Here is a 20,359-nt window from a genome sequence, read left to right on the forward strand (position 1 = left end):
CCTAGCATTGTTAGTGCTGTCTCTGACACTGTCTTTGTAACAAGACATTTTAATGTCTCTCTTTGAGAGCCAATTTCTCCCTGAAGAAAATCAGTGTAAGACATAGATATTTCTAAGCTTCTTTTCTCCTTTGTAAACAAGCCCTCTAGATTACAACCACACAAAGATCACAACCAAAACTATCAGAGCAAATGCCAAGTATATACAATACTTCTTCCCCTTCAGTAAATCTAATATAATACTTTAAACATAGATGCTGAAGGTTTCATAGTAGACGACTTTCTGCAACTGTGTGTATGCATATTATATATTATTTTACGTGTATAATATAATATGTATAATATATGTATATATTGGCTTTTTCAAATACATAGGTTTGCCTAAACATTAAATTTCCTCTGTTTTCCATGCATTTACTTTTTCTCTCTTGTCTATGCTTTAGTCAATTTCTGTATTCACACGTCTTGGCTACAGCCTTCTTTTGTTCTTAAATTTAAAGCATTTATTTTATAATTAGTAACAAATTAGTAATAAAATAAAGTATTTATATTTCTTTTGGCCATAGTCAATATGAATTATTAAGACATTCTTTAAAATAAAGCAAGACTTTCATAAAAATATCTATCCAATGAAATCATGCACTAATATTCCTTATAGAGTCTATTGTGACTAAATCTATGTATCTTTCTTTTTAAAAATATGGTTGATCATTCAATTCAAAAGGAGTGCAAACTACTTATCTTCCAACCAGCTGCTCTGCAGAAAAAAAAGTATTAATGGACGCACAACACCTTCAGCCTCTTGTCTCCAGTCACTGTGCTTAGCTGCAGGGTCCCCATTAACATTAATGGGAGCTCCATGCACACATCACCTGGAGAACAGACCCCTTGTGCTTGATCATTATCTTCCTAGACAGGTAGGAATGGCATCAATCAGGTATCCAGCTTAGTTTCACAGTATGTACTATTAAAGGCATCAGAGCAATAAAAACACAGCCTTCTAATACTTTTTTTAAAACCTATTTTTAAAAAAAAGTATTGAACAACAAAGGGAGCAGATTTTAAAAGCATGCAAAGTGTACACCATTTCCCTGCATATCCTTTTATAATTACAAATGACCTAAAACTAAAGCAAACACATTATTTCCCTTCTACGACAGCGATAATGGGGTAATAAAGAGAAGCTTCATTATGTAAAATGGATTTGATTTACTATAAAGTAGCCAAATGGTGAACAGATAGTGGAGTTTACACAGAATCTGCTTGACCTCTGTTTTCTCTTTTGCTTTTAACATTTTCCCACCTGAGCATTGATACATCAAGCACTTTTATGTGGCTTGAAAGAAAACATGAGTGATTAATACTAGTACAGGAGCTCCATAAGGTTAGAAGGGACACTAAGAAAATAGAGACCTGTTTTCAACTCAGATGTATTATATGTTTGCTGAAGGAAAAGACAGTGTGGGGGTGGAAAGAGGAAGGAACTCAAGAGGAGGATGTGCAACAAATCCTCCTCTTATGAGATGTGTGGTCTGGCTTCAGAACTGATTTTATCCACTACAAACTGAGGATGGATCATGTAACCTTTTAAAATCAGCTTTTCATCTTCAAAACAAACTTTAACTATGTACATTTTAGACTAATTAGAAAACTTACAGTAATCATTCAGTTTAGCAGATTGAAATAATAAATGTTTGTAAAAAAATAAGTGACTATTATTTTCCATGTTCTACATTATTAACCATAAAAGTTAGTGTGGTATTACAGACCAAACACAAGCAGACAGATGCAGCTAAAGAGCTCAGGCTCTACATCTAAACAGAGAATCCTAAGGAGGACAGCATTAGATATGGGGGAGGCAGGAAAGAAGCCCCAAAGGCCAAGAGAATGAGTGGAAATATCCAGATTCAGAGAGAACTTCTGGAATATCCCAGAGAACTGAGATATGAGAGGTTCCCAGGACTCAATGGGGTTGACCTTGGCTGAAATGCCCAAATGTCCAACATTGGACTGCCCCTAGTAGATAGACAGGGTCTCCAGTGGAAGGGTGGGGCTACCCACCTATCTTCAATTTTTTGACCCAGAATTATTCCTGCCTAAGGAAACGAAGGGACAAAAATGGAACAGGAACATTAAGAAAGGCCGTCCAGTGACTGGCCCAAATTGGGATATATCCCACATGCAGGCACCAAACTCTAACACTATTACTGATGCCATATTGTGATTACAGAGAGAATCCTAGCATGGCTAGTCTCTAAGAGGCTCTATCAGCAGCTGACTGAGACTATGCAAGTACTATGTGAAAATCCCTATAGGAAAATTAAGGGAAGGATTGAAGAAGCCAAAGGAAGAACAACACTATCAACTAAGTTGGACTTATCAGATCTCCCAGAAACTAAGCCATGAACCAAAGACCATACATGGATTAGTCAGTGATCCCTGGTACATATGTAGAAGAGGGCTGTCTTGTTTACCATCAGTGGGAGAAGATGTGCCAAATCCTATAGTGATTTGATGCCCCAGGGAATGGAAATGCTGGGGAGGAGTAAGGTCACCCTCTTTGAGGCAAAGTGGGGGCATGGGGTGAAGAATTCTGGAGTGGAGACTGGGAAGGAGGAACAACATCTGGAATGGAAATAAATAAAATAATTTAATGAAAAACTATTTATTGACAGCAAATTCAATACTTTATGTTATATTTAAAACATTGAATAATATCAGTTCTACCATAAGAATTAAATTTAGAATTATGTTTAGTCAATAGGCTCTCAAGAACTATTATACTTGAGTGGTTCAACGAGATGCTAGGAAAATCTCAAATAACAAAATATTGTGTTAATTGCAAGCTATTGTATTATTGTAGAAGATTCAGAGGGTCAAAGCTCTTGGAGTGAGTCAAGCGTGACAACCTGAGTTCAAACTTCAGTATCCACATGATAAAGAGGGAGGATAGATCTCCTCAATTATTTTTCTGACCTGCACATATACTCTGTAGCATGCAAACAGAGTGTACATACACACACATACACATCACCACCACCAACAACAATATCAACATTAACAATTAAATGTACAATAAAATTAAATGTTGCAAGTATTAATAGAAAATATTTCCCACACATGAATTAGCAAGTAAAATTGGTAAAAGGTGTGAAAGGATAACAAGAAGATAGTTTATTAAGTAAATTTAAATACCTAATAGAAAAAAGAACTCTACAAGAATTCAAAAGTACTACCAAACCATTTTATGATATACTTTAAGACCACTTTTTCATTCCAAGATTTATAGTGCATGAAAAACAAAAATTCCATTGACTTTCTTGTGAAGTATATAATTGCTAATGGCATAGCAAAAGAAATATAGACCATATGGTAAAAGGTGTTGGACCACAAATCTATCTACTCATAAAGATGTCTACTCTGTATAAAAATTGTTTTACCAAAACTATCTAGATTGTCTTATATACCAGGGCTTGAAAGTATCCCTTAGAGTCTCATGTACTAAATGTTTGGTCCTCAGTGCATTGCAATATAAAGGCAAAGGAACATGTAAAAAGTGGTGCCTCATGGAGGAAATTGCATTACATGGTGTCATAAACCTTGAAAGGACTCATGCTGGGTTCTCAGAATGAGTCATTTTTTTGGGAGAGAACAGGCAGTTACGTGGTATGCACTTGGATCCTTCTTCACAGTCCCATTTTATTTTCTGATTCTCTACTATGTTATGGTACAAAGTTTATGTACAATGGTGCTAGGCAAAGCCATATGATGTGTCAATCTCTCAGTTTTGGCCTTGAAAATTGAAAGTAAAATATCCCCCTAAAGTATAAAATAGCACTCTATATACTTGTTTTGGAAAACACTAAATAGAATGATAAACCAGAAAGCTATGACTCTATCCTTTTATCTATCTATAAAATTGTAATAATAGTTTTGTTTCATGGTGTTATTGTTATTATTAAATGAAATAGTCCATAGAAATTGGAGCATTTGTGTCTGAGACATATTACATATTTTATAACTAAAAGTTATATTTAAAAACAAATTGCTATGTGTTTAATTTTCTAAACTCTAATGTTTTTATTCATTGATTTTAAAATACCTACCACTACCAAGTAGAAGAGGAAAGGGCTTCATGAGGAGACAATCAATATGATACATCCTAAAAAGGAACAGAAGATAAAGAGAGATCTACTGAAAAAGTTCATCTAAACTGATGTTTAATTTAAGACTTTCATAAGGAGAACCTCTGAAGATGCACAAGGTAAGGAATCCTCTGTAGTGGGGACAGGGCAGAGGACCTAATGTAGAAAACTCTGAGGAGCTGTCCTTCTCAGTTGCATAAGAAAAGGTTTGATCCATGTTTGTGTGGATTTTTGTATTGATTGTTGCTGTTGTTGTTATTGTTTGGGATTTTTTTGTTTTGTTTAGTTTTTCTGTTTCTGTTTTTGATTCAGGGATTCACTGTCAAGTACTGGCTGTCTGCCTGGATGTCCAACACAGAGAGCTATCTGCCTCTGCCTCCATAGTGCTGTAAGTAAAGGTGTGTGCCACCACCCCCATTCTGCTCCAAGTTTGTGTTTGTATATCTATGTAAATTGAAAATAACTTGTCTCCTTGGGAAATAAAGAATGACAGGAAATCTGCACTCTATGGGAATGTCTTTCATTTCTCTTTTTTTAACCAAGTCTCACATTTCCTATATTCGTTTATTCAGCTTAGAGTCAAGTTCACATTTTCTTGGAGATGTGAAGAAAAGATAAAACTGATACAAGTGAGAAGTCCTTTCCAGGACATGTTAATGAAACGCACAGTTCTGTTTTCTACTATAGACTTCTGAAGGGGAAGAAAATGCCTTCCTAGTAAAAACAAAACAGTAAAGAAGTCATTCCACATTTTGGTGCCAGGTAATTTTCTGAATAACACTTACTATTCTTCACTTGTCCTGGAAACAGTCACAGAGGCAATGTACTTGACTTTTCAAAGCCCTGAATAAAACTTCTCTTTCAAAAGACCACACCAGAATAAAAGGTTCAACATTTGGCTATTTGCATAGAATATTTTAGTTTAATTTTTGTTTATTTGTTTGTTTCTGCTTTATTTTTATTAGGTATTTTATGTATTTACATTCAAATGTTATCCCCTTTTCCCCCTCTCCCATGCTGACTCCCCTCTCTCCCTACTTCTATGAAGATGCTCCCATTTCCAACTCAACACCCTGGCATTCCTCTATACTGGGGAAATAAGCCTTCACAGGATCAAGGGTTTCTCCTTCTATTGATCCCAGACAATGCCATCCTCTGCTACATATGTATAGCATCTGGGTCCCACCCCGTGAACTCTTTGGTTGGTAGTGTAGTCCCATGGGAGCTTTGGTGAGTCTGGTTGATTGATATTGTTGTTTTTCTTATGGGATGCAAACCCCTTCAACTCCTTCATTCCTTTCTCAAGCATCTCCCTTGGGGTCCCGTGCTCAGTCCAATGATTAGCTGGAAGCACCCTCATCTGTATCAAAAAGGCATTGTCAGAGCCTCTCAGGAGACATCTATATCAGCCTCTGGTCAGCAAGCACTTCTTGGCATCAACAATAGTAAGATTCGTAGGTAAATGGAGGTAACCAAGTCACAAAAGAACACATAAGGTATGCACTCACAGATAAGTGGATACTTGCCCAAAAGCTAAGAATACCCAAGAAAAACTTCACAGATCATATTAAGCTCAAGAAGGATGACCAAAGCGAACGTTTCAATCCTTAGAAGGGGGAACAAAATACTCACAGGAGGAAATATAGGGACAAAGTGTGGAGTAGGGAGTGAAGAAAAAATCATCCAGAGACAGCCCCACCTGGCGATACATCCAATATCTCAGTTTCTTTCCCGGTCATTTTTTGGTTACTTTCTTCTTGCTGCTATAAAACACCATAACCCAGACTGATTTAAGGAAGAAAGTTCATTTTGTATTATATGGTCAGGGGAAAGTTTTTAATGTCAGGAAAGGCATTGTATCAGGCAGCAGAAGTCTTAGAAATTTCATCTTCGTCAGAAGCACTAATCAGAGAGTGCAATTTCATGTTGTGTGAGATTAAAACTCTCAAAGCTGTGTACTTTCTCTAACATATTTTAACCTTTTAAAGTTCCCAAATATGCAAAACCCTAATGATATTTCATATTCAAGTCACTGTGCCAGGACTATTATTGCTTTAAGTTTTCTTTGATACATGTAATGATATATGCCCAGAGATATGGTGAGAAGAGTCTCAGGAACATGTTGGTATGTCTAGAAATATTTTTCCAAAATAATTTTTCTTATGAAGAAACTCTGTGGGTTCCTCAGAAAATTGGAAATAGTTCAACCTGAAGACCCATATATAACACTCCTGGGCATATTCCCAGAAGACACTCCACCATATCACAAGGACATGTGCTTCACTATGCTCTTAGAAGCTTTATTTATAAAATACAGAGGTAGGAAACAACCCAGATATCCCACAGGAGAAGAATGGATACAAAAATATGTTTAATTTACACAATGTAATATTACTAATCAATTAAAAATGAGGACATCGCAAATATTGTAGGCAAATGGATAGAACTGGAAAATACCATCCTAAGTAAGATAACCCAGATGCAAGAGGACACACTTAGTACATGCTCATGTATAAGTGGATATTAGCCAAAAAGCTCAGAATATCCACTATATAACCCAAACACCATATGAAGCTTAAAATGGAAGATCAAAGTGTGGATACTTCAGTACCATTTAGAAGCAGGAACAAAATAATGGGAGGCAGAAGGAGGGAGGGATTTGTGTGGGAGAGGGGAGGGGGGAAGGAGGAAAGCAGGAATGTGGGAGACAAGAGAGAATCTGGAGGGCCAGGAGAATTAATCGAAATATGTAGCAGTGTGCAGTGGGATATGAAGATAACCAGTAAAAGTTCCAGAAATGAGGGATGCAAGAGATCCAATGGTGAAAACCATAGCCAACATGTCCAACAGTGGGGTGATAGAACCTGAAGAAACCACCTCCAGTAGATAGACAAGGCTCCCACTTGAGGGATGGGACCACTCCCCATCTCAAAATTTTTAAAGGAGAATTGTTCCTGTCTAAAGGAGACGCAGGGACAAAAATAGAGCAGAAACAGAAGGAAAGGCCATCCAGTGACTGGTTCAACTTGCGATCCATTCCAAGTTGTTGTGCAGACAACAAACCCTGACAGTATTGCTGATGCCAAGATGTACTTGCAGACAGGAGCTTAACATGGCTATACTCTGAGAAGCTCTGCCAGCACCTGACTAAGATAGAAGAAAATACATACAGCCAACCATTAGACTACGATTAGGGACCCCAATGGAAGAGTTAGGGGAATGACTGAAGGAGCTCAAGGGTATTGCATATCCATAGGAAAAACAATAGTTTTAACTAGTCAGACCCAGAGCTCTCAGGGACAAAGCCACTAACCAAAGAGTATATATACATTGACTGGGCCATGACCTTGTACTACATACATAGCAGAGGACTGCCTTGCCTGGTCTCAGAGGAAGAGTATGTGCTTTGTCCCGGGGAGGCTTGATGTTGCAGAGCAGGGGAATGCTAGAGGAGTGACATAGAGTGAGTAGGTGGGTGGGGGGAGCACCCTTTCAGTGTTCAGGAAAATGGGATGGAATGAGTGAGTTAATAAATGAAGGGCCAGGAAGGGAGACAACATTTGAATTGTAAATAAATAATATAATTAATTTTTAAAAAGATCTTGTCATACAAATTGTTCATTTGCTTGGTTAGAGTCACACTAACATATTTTGAAGGTTGTCTTTTCCCTATTTTCTTTTTCAGTCCATTTATCCTTTGAGTAGAGGAAAGGTACTGATTTGTTTGAATTAATTTTATATCCAACCAATTTGCTAAAGTTGTATATCAGCTATAAGAGTTTTCTGGTGAAATTTTTGCAGTCACTTAAATATACTATCATATCATCTGCAAATAGTGATATTTTGACTTCCTCCTTTACAATTTGCATTCATTTGACCTCTTTTTGTTGTTTAATTGCTCTGTCTAGGACTTCAAGAGCTATTGAATAGGTAGGGAGAAAGTGGGCAGCTTTGTGTAGTGTCTGATTTTAGTGGGATTGCTTCAAGTTTCTCTCTATTCAGTTTGAAATTGGCTACTGGTTTGCTGTATTTTGCTTTTCCTATATTTAGGTATGGGCCTTGATTTACTGATCTTTCCAGGATTTTTATCATGAAGGGGTGTTGAATTTTGTCAAATGCTTTCTCAGTGTCTAATGAGATGATCATGCAGTTTTTTTTTCTTTGAGTTTGTTTATATAGTGGATTACCTGAGTGAAGTAATCCAGTCACAAAAGAACACACATGGTATGTACTCATTGATATGTACATATTAGCCCCAAAGCTTGGGATAGCCAGGATAGAATTTATAGACCATATGAAGCTCAAGAAGAAAGAAGACCAAAGTGTGGATGCTTCATTTCTTCTTAAGTAAGGGAATAAAATACTCACAGGAAGAAAAGTAGGGAAAACAAGTGGAACAGAAACTGAAGGAAAGGTCAACCAGAGGCTGCCTGACTGTGGATCTATCCCATATGCAGCTACCAAACCCAGTCACTATTGCTGATGCCAAGAAGTGCTTGCTGACAGGAGCCTTATAGGGGTGTCTCCTGAGATTCTTTATCAGAACCCTTCTGATAGAGAGTAAGATGCTTGCAGTCAATCACTGGACTGAGCACAGGGACTCCAATGGAGAAATGAAAAAAAAAAGACTGAAGGAGCTAAAGGGGTTTGCAACCCCATAGAAAGAACAACACTATCAACCAACTACACTCCCCAGAGCTCCTAGAGACTAAATCCCCAACCAAACAATACACATGAGGGGGGCCCGTGGATTCAGCAGTATATGTAGTAGAGGATGGACTTGTTGGGCATCAATGGCAGTGGTCCTGTGAATATTTGATGCCCCAGTGTAGGGGAATCCAGGGTGTTGAGGTAGGAGTGGGTGGACGGGAAACATCCACATAGAAGCTGAGGACAGGGAATGGAAAATGGAATAACCAGAAAAGAGGATAACATCTGAAATGCAAATACATAAACTAGCCAATAAAATGAAGAAACTCTAAGAGCATTTCTTCAGCTAGCATTTTTTTTTAATTTGAGCATTGAAACATATCAATATGAAATTTCTGTGGTTATCTTCAATTTATGAATAATGAAATTGTGGCTCAGTGAGATTATTATTTTGATGTTATTTTTCCTTTTCAATAATAATGAAATTGAGTCATAATCCCTACCAAGACAGATAACAAAGCTCTAAATTTATATGCTGTGTTGTTTCATGGTATAACGGCTTTAGGAAATAACCATTTCTTCTGTTGTACTGAATGGTACTTTATCATTTTCATATTTTTATTTACATTTTATTAATACAAGTTAATCTTACTAACCTTATAAATTTACAATAATCTTATCTCATGGATGAAAATGGTTATGCCCACAGATGCTAATTATCTAGGTGGTTGCACATGTATTTTGTATCACTTAATAGCTGGTCTTTCTGTGTTTAAGATCTGGAAACTTGTAGAAAACAGATAGTCTAAGAGTTAAGAGCTATCCTGGACCCCTTAGCTGTGGTCCTTTCTGCGGGGACAGACTGCTGCTAGTCTGCTCCCTGGAAGAGGCTATATCCTGAGGTATTCCAGAGGATCCACTGCACTCAGAGCATTTGGTAAGCACCACCCCAAGTCCCACTTCCGCCTCTGGGATCACAGTGGACTCTGGGACCCAGCATTCCTCCAGCACTGCCCCCAGCCCACCGAATACCAATCTCCTTCTGCCTGGACCTTTCTGCTGGGAAAGACTGCTATCTAGTCTGCTTCCAGTAAGATGCTATATCCTGAGGCACAGCAGAGGATCTGCTGCACTCAGAACATTTGACATCATATCCTGAAGCATACCAGAACAACTGCACTCAAGTCATTTGATACCATATCCTGAGGTATCCCAGGAGATCCACTGTACCGAGGACACCACAGCTTGAAGGCATTCCAGGAGTTCTGCTGTACATAGGGCAATAGGTCAATTGCAGTTGACACCACAGTATGAAGAACTCCCAGGGGCTCTGTGGAATGCATGGAAACTAACCCAAAAGGCTGAAAACCCCCATCAAGTGTGGGTAAACACAAGGAAATAGAAACCACAGTCCATTGACACCATCCACACACACCCCACTCCCAGGAGAACAGCTTCACACAGGACAACAGTTTGATTGCTCCTCTGAAGACCCAACCATCTGAAGGCCTCCCAGTCTCCAGACACATTCACCCAGATGAGCAATCATTAGGGATAAGCAGCTATCAAGAGGCAAGCTTAAGCCCATAAGCAACAGAAGCCAATATACATGAGCATCGCCAGAATCCAGTTCTCCCACCATGGCAAGCCCAGAATACTAACACACCTGAATATCAAGAAGCTGACCTAAAATCCTATCTCATGAAGATAGTAGACTCTTTTAAGTAGGATATAAACAAATCACTGAAAGAAATACAGGAAAACAAAGGTAAATTACTAGAAGCCGTTAAAGGGGAAACAAATAAATACCTTGAAGAAATATAGGAAAACAATCAAACAGGTAAATAAACTGCATAAAGCAGTCCAAGACCTAAAAATGGAAGTAGAAACAATTAAAAAAAACACAAATGGAGGCAAACCTGAAAAGGGAAAACCTAGGAAAATGGTCAGGAATTACAGATATAAGTGTTACTACCAGAATACAAGAGATAGAAGACAGAATCTCAGGTGTAGATGATACGGTAGAAGAGATTGATACAATAGTCAAAGAAAATTCAAAACATAAAAAAACTGCTAACCCAAAACATCCAGGAAATTGAGGACACAATGAATAGACCAAATCTTAGAATAATTGGAATTAAGGAGAGGTAAGATTCCCAGTTCAAAGGACCTGAAAACATTTTCAACAAAATCAGAAAAGAAATTTTTCCCAACTTAAAGAAAGAGATGACCATAAACGTACAAGAAGCCTACAGAACACCAAACAAATAGGACCAGAAAAGAAAATCTTCTTGTCACATAATAATCATCTACTGTTTATTAAATGCACAGAACAAAGAAAGAATATTGAAAGCTGCAAGGGAAAAGGGCCAAGTAACATACAAAGGCAGATCTATCAGAAATATTCAAGACTTCTCAACAGAGACTATGAAAGCCAGAAGAACCTAGTCAGAGGACATGCAGACTCTAAGAGAATCCAGATGCCAGGCCAAGCTAATATACCCAGCAAAGCTTTCAATCAACATAGATGGAGAAACCAAAATATTCCAGGACAAAACCAAATTCAAAAAATATCGATCAATTAATCCAACCCTACAGAAGATCCTATAAGGAAAATACCAATACAAGGAAAGAACCGACACCAATGAAAAGACAAGATATTAAGCATATCACAGAAAAACCAAAAGGAGAAACCACAAGCACATAAAGCTACCTACAAAAACAAATAAAACAGGTACCAACAGTCATCTGACATTAATATCTCTCAATTTTAATGGACTCAACTCACCTATAAAAAGACATAAGCTAACAGATTGGAAACACAAACAAGATCCAGCATTTTGCTGCATACAACAAACACACCTCAATGACAAAGACAGACACTATCTTAGAGTAAAATGGTGAAAAAGAAATGTCTTCCAAGCAAATACTCCCAAGAAAAAAGCTGGAGTTGCCATCCTAATATTCAATAAAATAGACTTTCAACAAAAAGTTATCATGCATAATGATATAGAACACTTCATATTCATCAAAGGGAAAAATCCACCAAGGGAAAGTCTCAATTCTGAACATCTATGCCCCAAATGCAAGGGCACCCACTGCCATAAAAGAAACTTTACCAAAGCTCAAAACTCACAATGAACCCCACACAATAATAGTGGGAGGCTTCAACAACCCACTGTCACCAATAGACAGGTCATTGAAACAGAAACTAAACAGAGACATAGTAAAACTAATAGAGGTTATAAACCAAATGTATTTAATAGATATCTATAAATTATTTATTCCCAAAATGAAAGAATATACCTTCTTCTCAGCACCTCATGGTACCTTCTCCAAAATTGAAAAGAATTGCAAGATAATCCCTTACATGCAGAAAAAGCAATTGAAAAAATACAATACCCCTTCATGTTAAAAGTATTGGAGAGATCAGGAACTCAATGCCCATATCTAAACATAATAAAAGCAATTTATTGGAAACCAACAGCGAATATCAAATTAAATAGAGAGATACTTGAATCAACCCCACTAAAATCGGGAACAAGACAAGGATTCCCACTCTCCCCATATTTACCCAATATCGTACTCAAAGTGCTAGTTAGAACAATAAGACACTAAAAAGAAATCAACGGGATACAAATTGACAAAGAAGAAATAAAGTTATCACTATTTGCAGATGATATGATAGTATATATAAGCAACCCCAAAAATTCTACCAGAGAACTTCTCCAGTTGATAAATAACTTCAGCAAAGTGGCTTGATATAAAATTAACCCAAAGCAGTAGCCATCCTTTATACAACCCAATCAAAAAATGTGGTATAGAACTAAATTGAGAATTCACAACAGAGGAATCTCAAATGAGTGAGAAGCACCTAAATAATTGTTCAAAGTCCTTAGTGATCAGAGAAATACAAATCAAAACAACCCTGAGATTCTACCTTATACCAGTGAGACTGTCTAAGATGAAAATCTCGGGTGACAACAGATGTTGGCGAGGATGTGATAAAAGAGGAATACTCCTCAATTGCTGTTGGAATTATAAATTGATACAACCACTCTGGAAATCAATTTGGAGGTTCCTCAGAAAACTGGAAATAGGCCTACCTTTATGCCCATAAATACCACTCTTTGGAGTATACCCAAAAAAATGCCCTACCATGCCACATGGGCATGTGTTCCACTATGTTAATAGCAGCCTTATTTGTGATAGTTAGAAACTGGCAACAATCCAGATGTCCAACCACAGCAGAACTGATACAGAAAATGTGATTCATTTACACAATGGAATGCTACTCATCTATTAAGAATGAGGATATAATAGCAAGCAAATGGATGCAACTAGAAAATATCATCCTGAGTGAGGTAACTCAGACTCAGAAGGACATGCTCAGTATGTTCTTACTAATAAGTGGATATTAGCCAAACAAAATAAAACAAAACAAGATACAGTCCACAGAACTCAAAATGGTCAACAAGCTGAAGAGTCCAAGTAAAGATGCCTCTGTGGAAAGAAAGCAACCACAAGGTGGAAGGAAGAGACGTGAGAGGGAAAGGGATGGGGGTGGGGGGGAGAGGGGAACATGATCTGATATTGGGTGGGGAGGAAAGGACAGAAGCCTTAGGGGCCAGCAAAAAGAATGAAACAGGTGAACTTGGGAAGAAGGAGGTTTCGAGGAACCTCCAGAATATACCAGAGACCTGGGAAGGACTCAAAGGGGAGGAATCAAATGAAATGCCCTATATTGGGAAGAGGGAACTTGTTGAACCCATCTCCAGCAGAAAGGCAGGGCATCAAGTTAGGGATGGGGTTGCTATCTCACAGTTAAAACTCTGACCCATAATCCTTGCTGCCTGAAAGAAATGCAGGGAGGAAAATGGAGAAGAGCCTGAGGTAAAGAAGATCCAGAGGCAGGCTCAAAGTGGGATCCAGATCAAGGGGAGCCCCTGATACCTGATACCTTTACTGAGGCTATGGGAAGCTGATAAAAAGGGACCTAGGATTACTGCCCTCCAAAATACTCAACAAGCAGCTGAAAGAGTCAGATGCGGATATGTACACTCAACCAATGAACAGAAGCTGCTCACCCCTCTGGTTGAATTAAGGAAAAGCTGGAGGAAGCTGAGGAGGAGGGCAAACCTGTAGAAGGGCCAGCAGTCTCAATTAACCTGGACCCCTGAGATCTCTGATACTAGACCACCAACCAGACAGCATACACCAGCTTATATGAGGCCCCGAACGCATATACAGCCGAAGACTTCTGGGTCTGGGTTCAGTAAGAGAAGATGCACCTAACCCTCAAGGGACTTGAGGCCTCAGGAAGTTTAGAAGTTTGGTGTGGTAGGTGGCATAGGGACATCCTCATGAAGATGAGCAAGGGTGGGGAGAAGGTATGTGATGTGGAGTAGTGGGAGAGTAGACCCAGAGGGGAAAAAATCTGAAGCATAAAAAGCAAGGAAGGAAGGAAGGAAGGGAGGGAGGGAGGAAGGAAGGAAGGAAGGAAGGAAGGAAGGAAGGAAGGAAGGAAAGAAGATTAAAAGTCATGAAAAAAAGAGCTATCCTGGAACAAAATTTATCCATCCCTCTATTATATTATTTTCAGCGACATCAATGGTGTGTATCAAAGGACTTATGGCACAGATCAAGATTCCATCTCACCCCAAATTTCTTCTGGGATAGTAGTCCTGTGAACTATTTACAGAATATATATATATATATATATATATATATATATATATATATATATATATATATATATATCCCAATGGAAAATGTTGCATCTTGTTCTTAACAGTTTTAACTACAATTTTTTAAGCATATTAAATTCTTTGAGAATTACATTATATTATGCAACAATAATACATTTGCCATAATATGAACATTTCTCTTCAACTTAACCAAACTTCACAGTAGTTTTAACACATAGAAACTTTTTAGTGATATATGTGACTAGGTGTTCCACTCGTCCACTGAACATGGAGACTATTACACAGCATGCATTTTCTGTGATTTTAAAAGATTATAAGTGAGAATAGGATCCCCGTTGAAGGAATCAGAGAAAGGACTGAAAGAGCTCGGAGGGGCTCGAGAACCCATATGAACAACAATGCCTACCAACCAGAGCTTCCAGGGACTAAGCCACTACCCAAAGACTATACATGGACTGACCCTGGGCTCCAACCTCATAGGTAGCAATGAATAGCCTAGTAAGGGCACCAGTGGAAGGGGAAGCCCTTGGTCCTGTGAACATGATTGTTGGGGGGAGGGTGGTAATGGGGGAGTGGATGGGGAGGGGAACACCCATATAGAAGGGGAGGGGGAGGGGTTAGGGGGATGTTGGCCCGGAAACCGGGAAGGGGAAAAACAATCTTAATATAAATAAGAAATACGCAAGTTAATAAAGATAAAAGAAAAGATTATAAGTAATCACGCAGTAGAAAAATAACAAGAAGAAAATAGCAAACTTCGAATACAAAGACTGACTTAGAAAAAAATGTTACGCTTCCTGGTTGCTGCCGCTGCAGAGAGCCCCTGGGCAGCACCCCACGAGCGAACCTGAGCCTCGGGACGACAGGTAAGACCAAATTTTCTGCTGCAAGAAAGCTGCCTGGTGAGCTTGGGACACACGGAAGCAGAATTTCTCTAGGACCGGCCAAGTTCTGCATTTACCGGAAGTCCCACACCCGCGGATCCCGGCCCAAAGCAGCTCTCTGCTCCCAGACCCGGTGAGAGAGAGACCCAACCACCTGGTCAGGTGGGCACTCCTGAGGCTGCAGAGAGGAAGAGACCACCAACACTGCTCACCCCTGCCCACATCCCTGGCCCAAGAGGAAACTGTATAAGGCCTCTGGGCTCCCGTGGGGGAGGGCCCACGAGCGGCAGGACCCCTGCCAGAGACACCATCGGACCCTGAAGGAAACAGACCAGATAAACAGTTCTTTGCACCCAAATCCCGTGGGAGGGAGAGCTAAACCTTCAGAGAGGCAGACAAGCCTGAGAAACCAGAAGAGACTGCTCCCTGCACACACATCTCGGACGCCAGAGGAAAAAGCCAAAGACCATCTGGAACCCTGGTGCACTGAAGCTCCCGGAAGGGGCAGCACAGGTCTTCCTGGTTGCTGCCGCTGCAGAGAGCCCCTGGGCAGCACCCCACGAGCGAACCTGAGCCTCGGGACCACAGGTAAGATCAAATTTTCTGCTGCAAGAAAGCTGCCTGGTGAACTCAAGGCACAGGCCCACAGGAACAGCTGGAGACCTGTAGAGAGGAAAAACTACACGCCGAAAGCAGAACACTCTGTCCCCAGAACTGACTGAAAGAGAGGAAAACAGGTCTACAGCACTCCTGACACACAGGCTTATAGGACAGTCTAGCCACTGTCAAAAATAGCAGAACAAAGTAACACTAGAGATAATCTGATGGCGAGAGGCAAGCACAGGAACCCAAGCAACAGAAACCAAGACTACATGCCATCATCGGAGCCCAATTCTCCCACCAAAACAAACATGGACTATCCAAACACACCAGAAAAGCAAGATCTAGTTTCAAATTCATATTTGATCATGATGCTGGAGGACTTCAAGAAAGACATGAACACACTTAGGGAAACACAGGAAAACATTAATAAACAAGGAGAAGCCTACAGAGAGGAATCGCAAAAATCCCTGAAAGAATTCCAGGAAAACACAATCAAACAGTTGAAGGAATTAAAAATGGAAATAGAAGCAATCAAGAAAGAACACATGGAAACAACCCTGGATATAGAAAACCAAAAGAAGAGACAAGGAGCTGTAGACACAAGCCTCACCAACAGAATACAAGAGATGGAAGAGAGAATCTCAGGAGCAGAAGATTCCATAGAAATCATTGACTCAACTGTTAAAGATAATGTAAAGCGGAAAAAGCTACTGGTCCAAAACATACAGGAAATCCAGGATTCAATGAGAAGATCAAACCTAAGGATAATAGGTATAGAAGAGAGTGAAGACTCCCAGCTCAAAGGACCAGTAAATATCTTCAACAAAATCATAGAAGAAAACTTCCCTAACCTAAAAAAAGAGATACCCATAGACATACAAGAAGCCTACAGAACTCCAAATAGATTGGACCAGAAAAGAAACACCTCCCGTCACATAATTGTCAAAACACCAAACGCACAAAATAAAGAAAGAATATTAAAAGCAGTAAGGGAAAAAGGTCAAGTAACATATAAAGGCAGACCTATCAGAATCACACCAGACTTCTCGCCAGAAACTATGAAGGCCAGAAGATCCTGGACTGATGTTATACAGACCCTAAGAGAACACAAATGCCAGCCCAGGTTACTGTATCCAGCAAAACTCTCAATTAACATTGATGGAGAAACCAAGATATTCCATGACAAAACCAAATTTACACAATATCTTTCTACAAATCCAGCACTACAAAGGATAATAAATGGTAAAGCCCAACATAAGGAGGCAAGCTATACCCTAGAAGAAGCAAGAAACTAATCGTCTTGGCAACAAAACAAAGAGAATGAAAGCACACAAACATAACCTCACATCCAAATATGAATGTAACGGGAAGCAATAATCACTATTCCTTAATATCTCTCAATATCAATGGCCTCAACTCCCCAATAAAAAGACATAGATTAACTAACTGGATACGCAACGAGGACCCTGCATTCTGCTGCCTACAGGAAACACACCTCAGAGACAAAGACAGACACTACCTCAGAGTGAAAGGCTGGAAAACAACTTTCCAAGCAAATGGTCAGAAGAAGCAAGCTGGAGTAGCCATTCTAATATCAAATAAAATCAATTTTCAATTAAAAGTCATCAAAAAGATAAGGAAGTACACTTCATATTCATCAAAGGAAAAATCCACCAAGATGAACTCTCAATCCTAAATATCTATGCCCCAAATACAAGGGCACCTACATACGTAAAAGAAACCTTACTAAAGCTCAAAACACACATTGCACCTCACACAATAATAGTGGGAGATTTCAACACCCCACTCTCATCAACGGACAGATCATGGAAATAGAAATTAAACAGTGATATCGACAGACTAAGAGAAGTCATGAGCCAAATGGACTTAACGGGTATTTATAGAACATTCTATCCTAAAGCAAAAGGATATACCTTCTTCTCAGCTTCTCATGGTACTTTCTCCAAAATTGACCATATAATTGGTCAAAAAACGGGCCTCAACAGGTACAGAAAGATAGAAATAATCCCATGCGTGCTATCGGACCACCACGGCCTAAAACTGGTCTTCAATAACAATAAGGGAAGAATGCCCACATATACGTGGAAATTGAACAATGCTCTACTCAATGATAACCTGGTCAAGGAAGAAATAAAGAAAGAAATTAAAAACTTTTTAGAATTTAATGAAAATGAAGATACAACATACCCAAACTTATGGGACACAATGAAAGCTGTGCTAAGAGGAAAACTCATAGCGCTGAGTGCCTGCAGAGAGAAACAGGAAAGAGCATATGTCAGCAGCTTGACAGCACACCTAAAAGCTTTAGAACAAAAAGAAGCAAATACACCCAGGAGGAGTAGAAGGCAGGAAATAATCAAACTCAGAGCTGAAATCAACCAAGTAGAAACAAAAAGGACCATAGAAAGAATCAACAGAACCAAAAGTTGGTTCTTTGAGAAAATCAACAAGATAGATAAACCCTTAGCCAGACTAACGAGAGGACACAGAAAGTGCGTGCAAATTAACAAAATCAGAAATGAAAAGGGAGACATAACTACAGATTCAGAGGAAATTCAAAAAATCATCAGATCTTACTATAAAAACCTATATTCAACAAAATTTGAAAATCTTCAGGAAATGGACAATTTCCTAGACAGATACCAGGTATCGAAGTTAAATCAGGAACAGATAAACCAGTTAAACAACCCCATAACTCCTAAGGAAATAGAAGCAGTCATTAAAGGTCTCCCAACCAAAAAGAGCCCAGGTCCAGACGGGTTTAGTGCAGAATTCTATCAAACCTTCATAGAAGACCTCATACCAATATTATCCAAACTATTCCACAAAATTGAAACAGATGGAGCCCTAAAGAATTCCTTCTACGAAGCCACAATTACTCTTATACCTAAACCACACAAAGACACAACAAAGAAAGAGAACTTCAGACCAATTTCCCTTATGAATATCGACGCAAAAATACTCAATAAAATTCTGGCAAACCGAATTCAAGAGCACATCAAAACAATCATCCACCATGAACAAGTAGGCTTCATCCCAGGCATGCAGGGATGGTTTAATATACGGAAAACCATCAACGTGATCCCTTATATAAACAAACTGAAAGAACAGAACCACATGATCATTTCATTAGATGCTGAGAAAGCATTTGACAAAATTCAACACCCCTTCATGATAAAAGTCCTGGAAAGAATAGGAATTCAAGGCCCATACCTAAACATAGTAAAAGCCATATACAGCAAACCAGTTGCTAACATTTAACTAAATGGAGAGAAACTTGAAGCAATCCCACTAAAATCAGGGACTACACAAGGCTGCCCACTCTCTCCCTACTTATTCAATATAGTTCTTGAAGTTCTAGCCAGAGCAATCAGACAACAAAAGGAGATCAAAGGGATACAGATCGGAAAAGAAGAGGTCAAAATATCACTATTTGCAGATGACATGATAGTATATTTAAGTGATCCCAAAAGTTCCAGCAGAGAACTACTAAAGCTGATAAACAACTTCAGCAAAGTGGCTGGGTATAAAATTAACTCAAATAAATCAGTTGCCTTCCTCTATACAAAAGAGAAACAAGCCAAGAAAGAAATTACGGAAACGACACCCTTCATAATAGACCCAAAAAATATAAAGTACCTCGGTGTGACTTTAACCAAGCAAGTAAAAGATCTGTACAATAAGAACTTCAAGACACTGAGGAAAGAAATTGAAGAAGACCTCAGAAGATGGAAAGATCTCCCATGCTCATGGATTGGCAGGATTAATATAGTAAAAATGGCCATTTTACCAAAAGCAATCTACAGATTCAATGCAATCCCCATCAAAATACCAATCCAATTCTTCAAAGAGTTAGACAGAACAATTTGCAAATTCATCTGGAATAACAAAAAACCCAGGATAGCTAAAGCTATCCTCAACAATAAAAGGACTTCAGGGGGAATCACTATCCCTGAACTCAAGCAGTATTACAGAGCAATAGTGATAAAAACTGCATGGTATTGGTACAGAGACAGACAGATAGACCAATGGAATAGAATTGAAGACCCAGAAATGAACCCACACACCTATGGTCACTTGATTTTTGACAAAGGAGCCAAAACCATCCAATGGAAAAAAGATAGCATTTTCAGCAAATGGTGCTGGTTCAACTGGAGGGCAACATGTAGAAGAATGCAGATCGATCCATGCTTATCACCCTGTACAAAGCTTAAGTCCAAGTGGATCAAGGACCTCCACATCAAACCAGACACACTCAAACTAATAGAAGAAAAACTAGGGAAGCATCTGGAACACATGGGCACTGGAAAAAATTTCCTAAACAAAACACCATTGGCTTACGCTCTAAG

The sequence above is a fragment of the Rattus norvegicus genome, chromosome 2 (genome assembly GCF_021556685.1).
Source record: "Rattus norvegicus strain SHRSP/BbbUtx chromosome 2, alternate assembly SHRSP_T2T, whole genome shotgun sequence".
Taxonomy (NCBI): domain Eukaryota; kingdom Metazoa; phylum Chordata; class Mammalia; order Rodentia; family Muridae; genus Rattus; species Rattus norvegicus.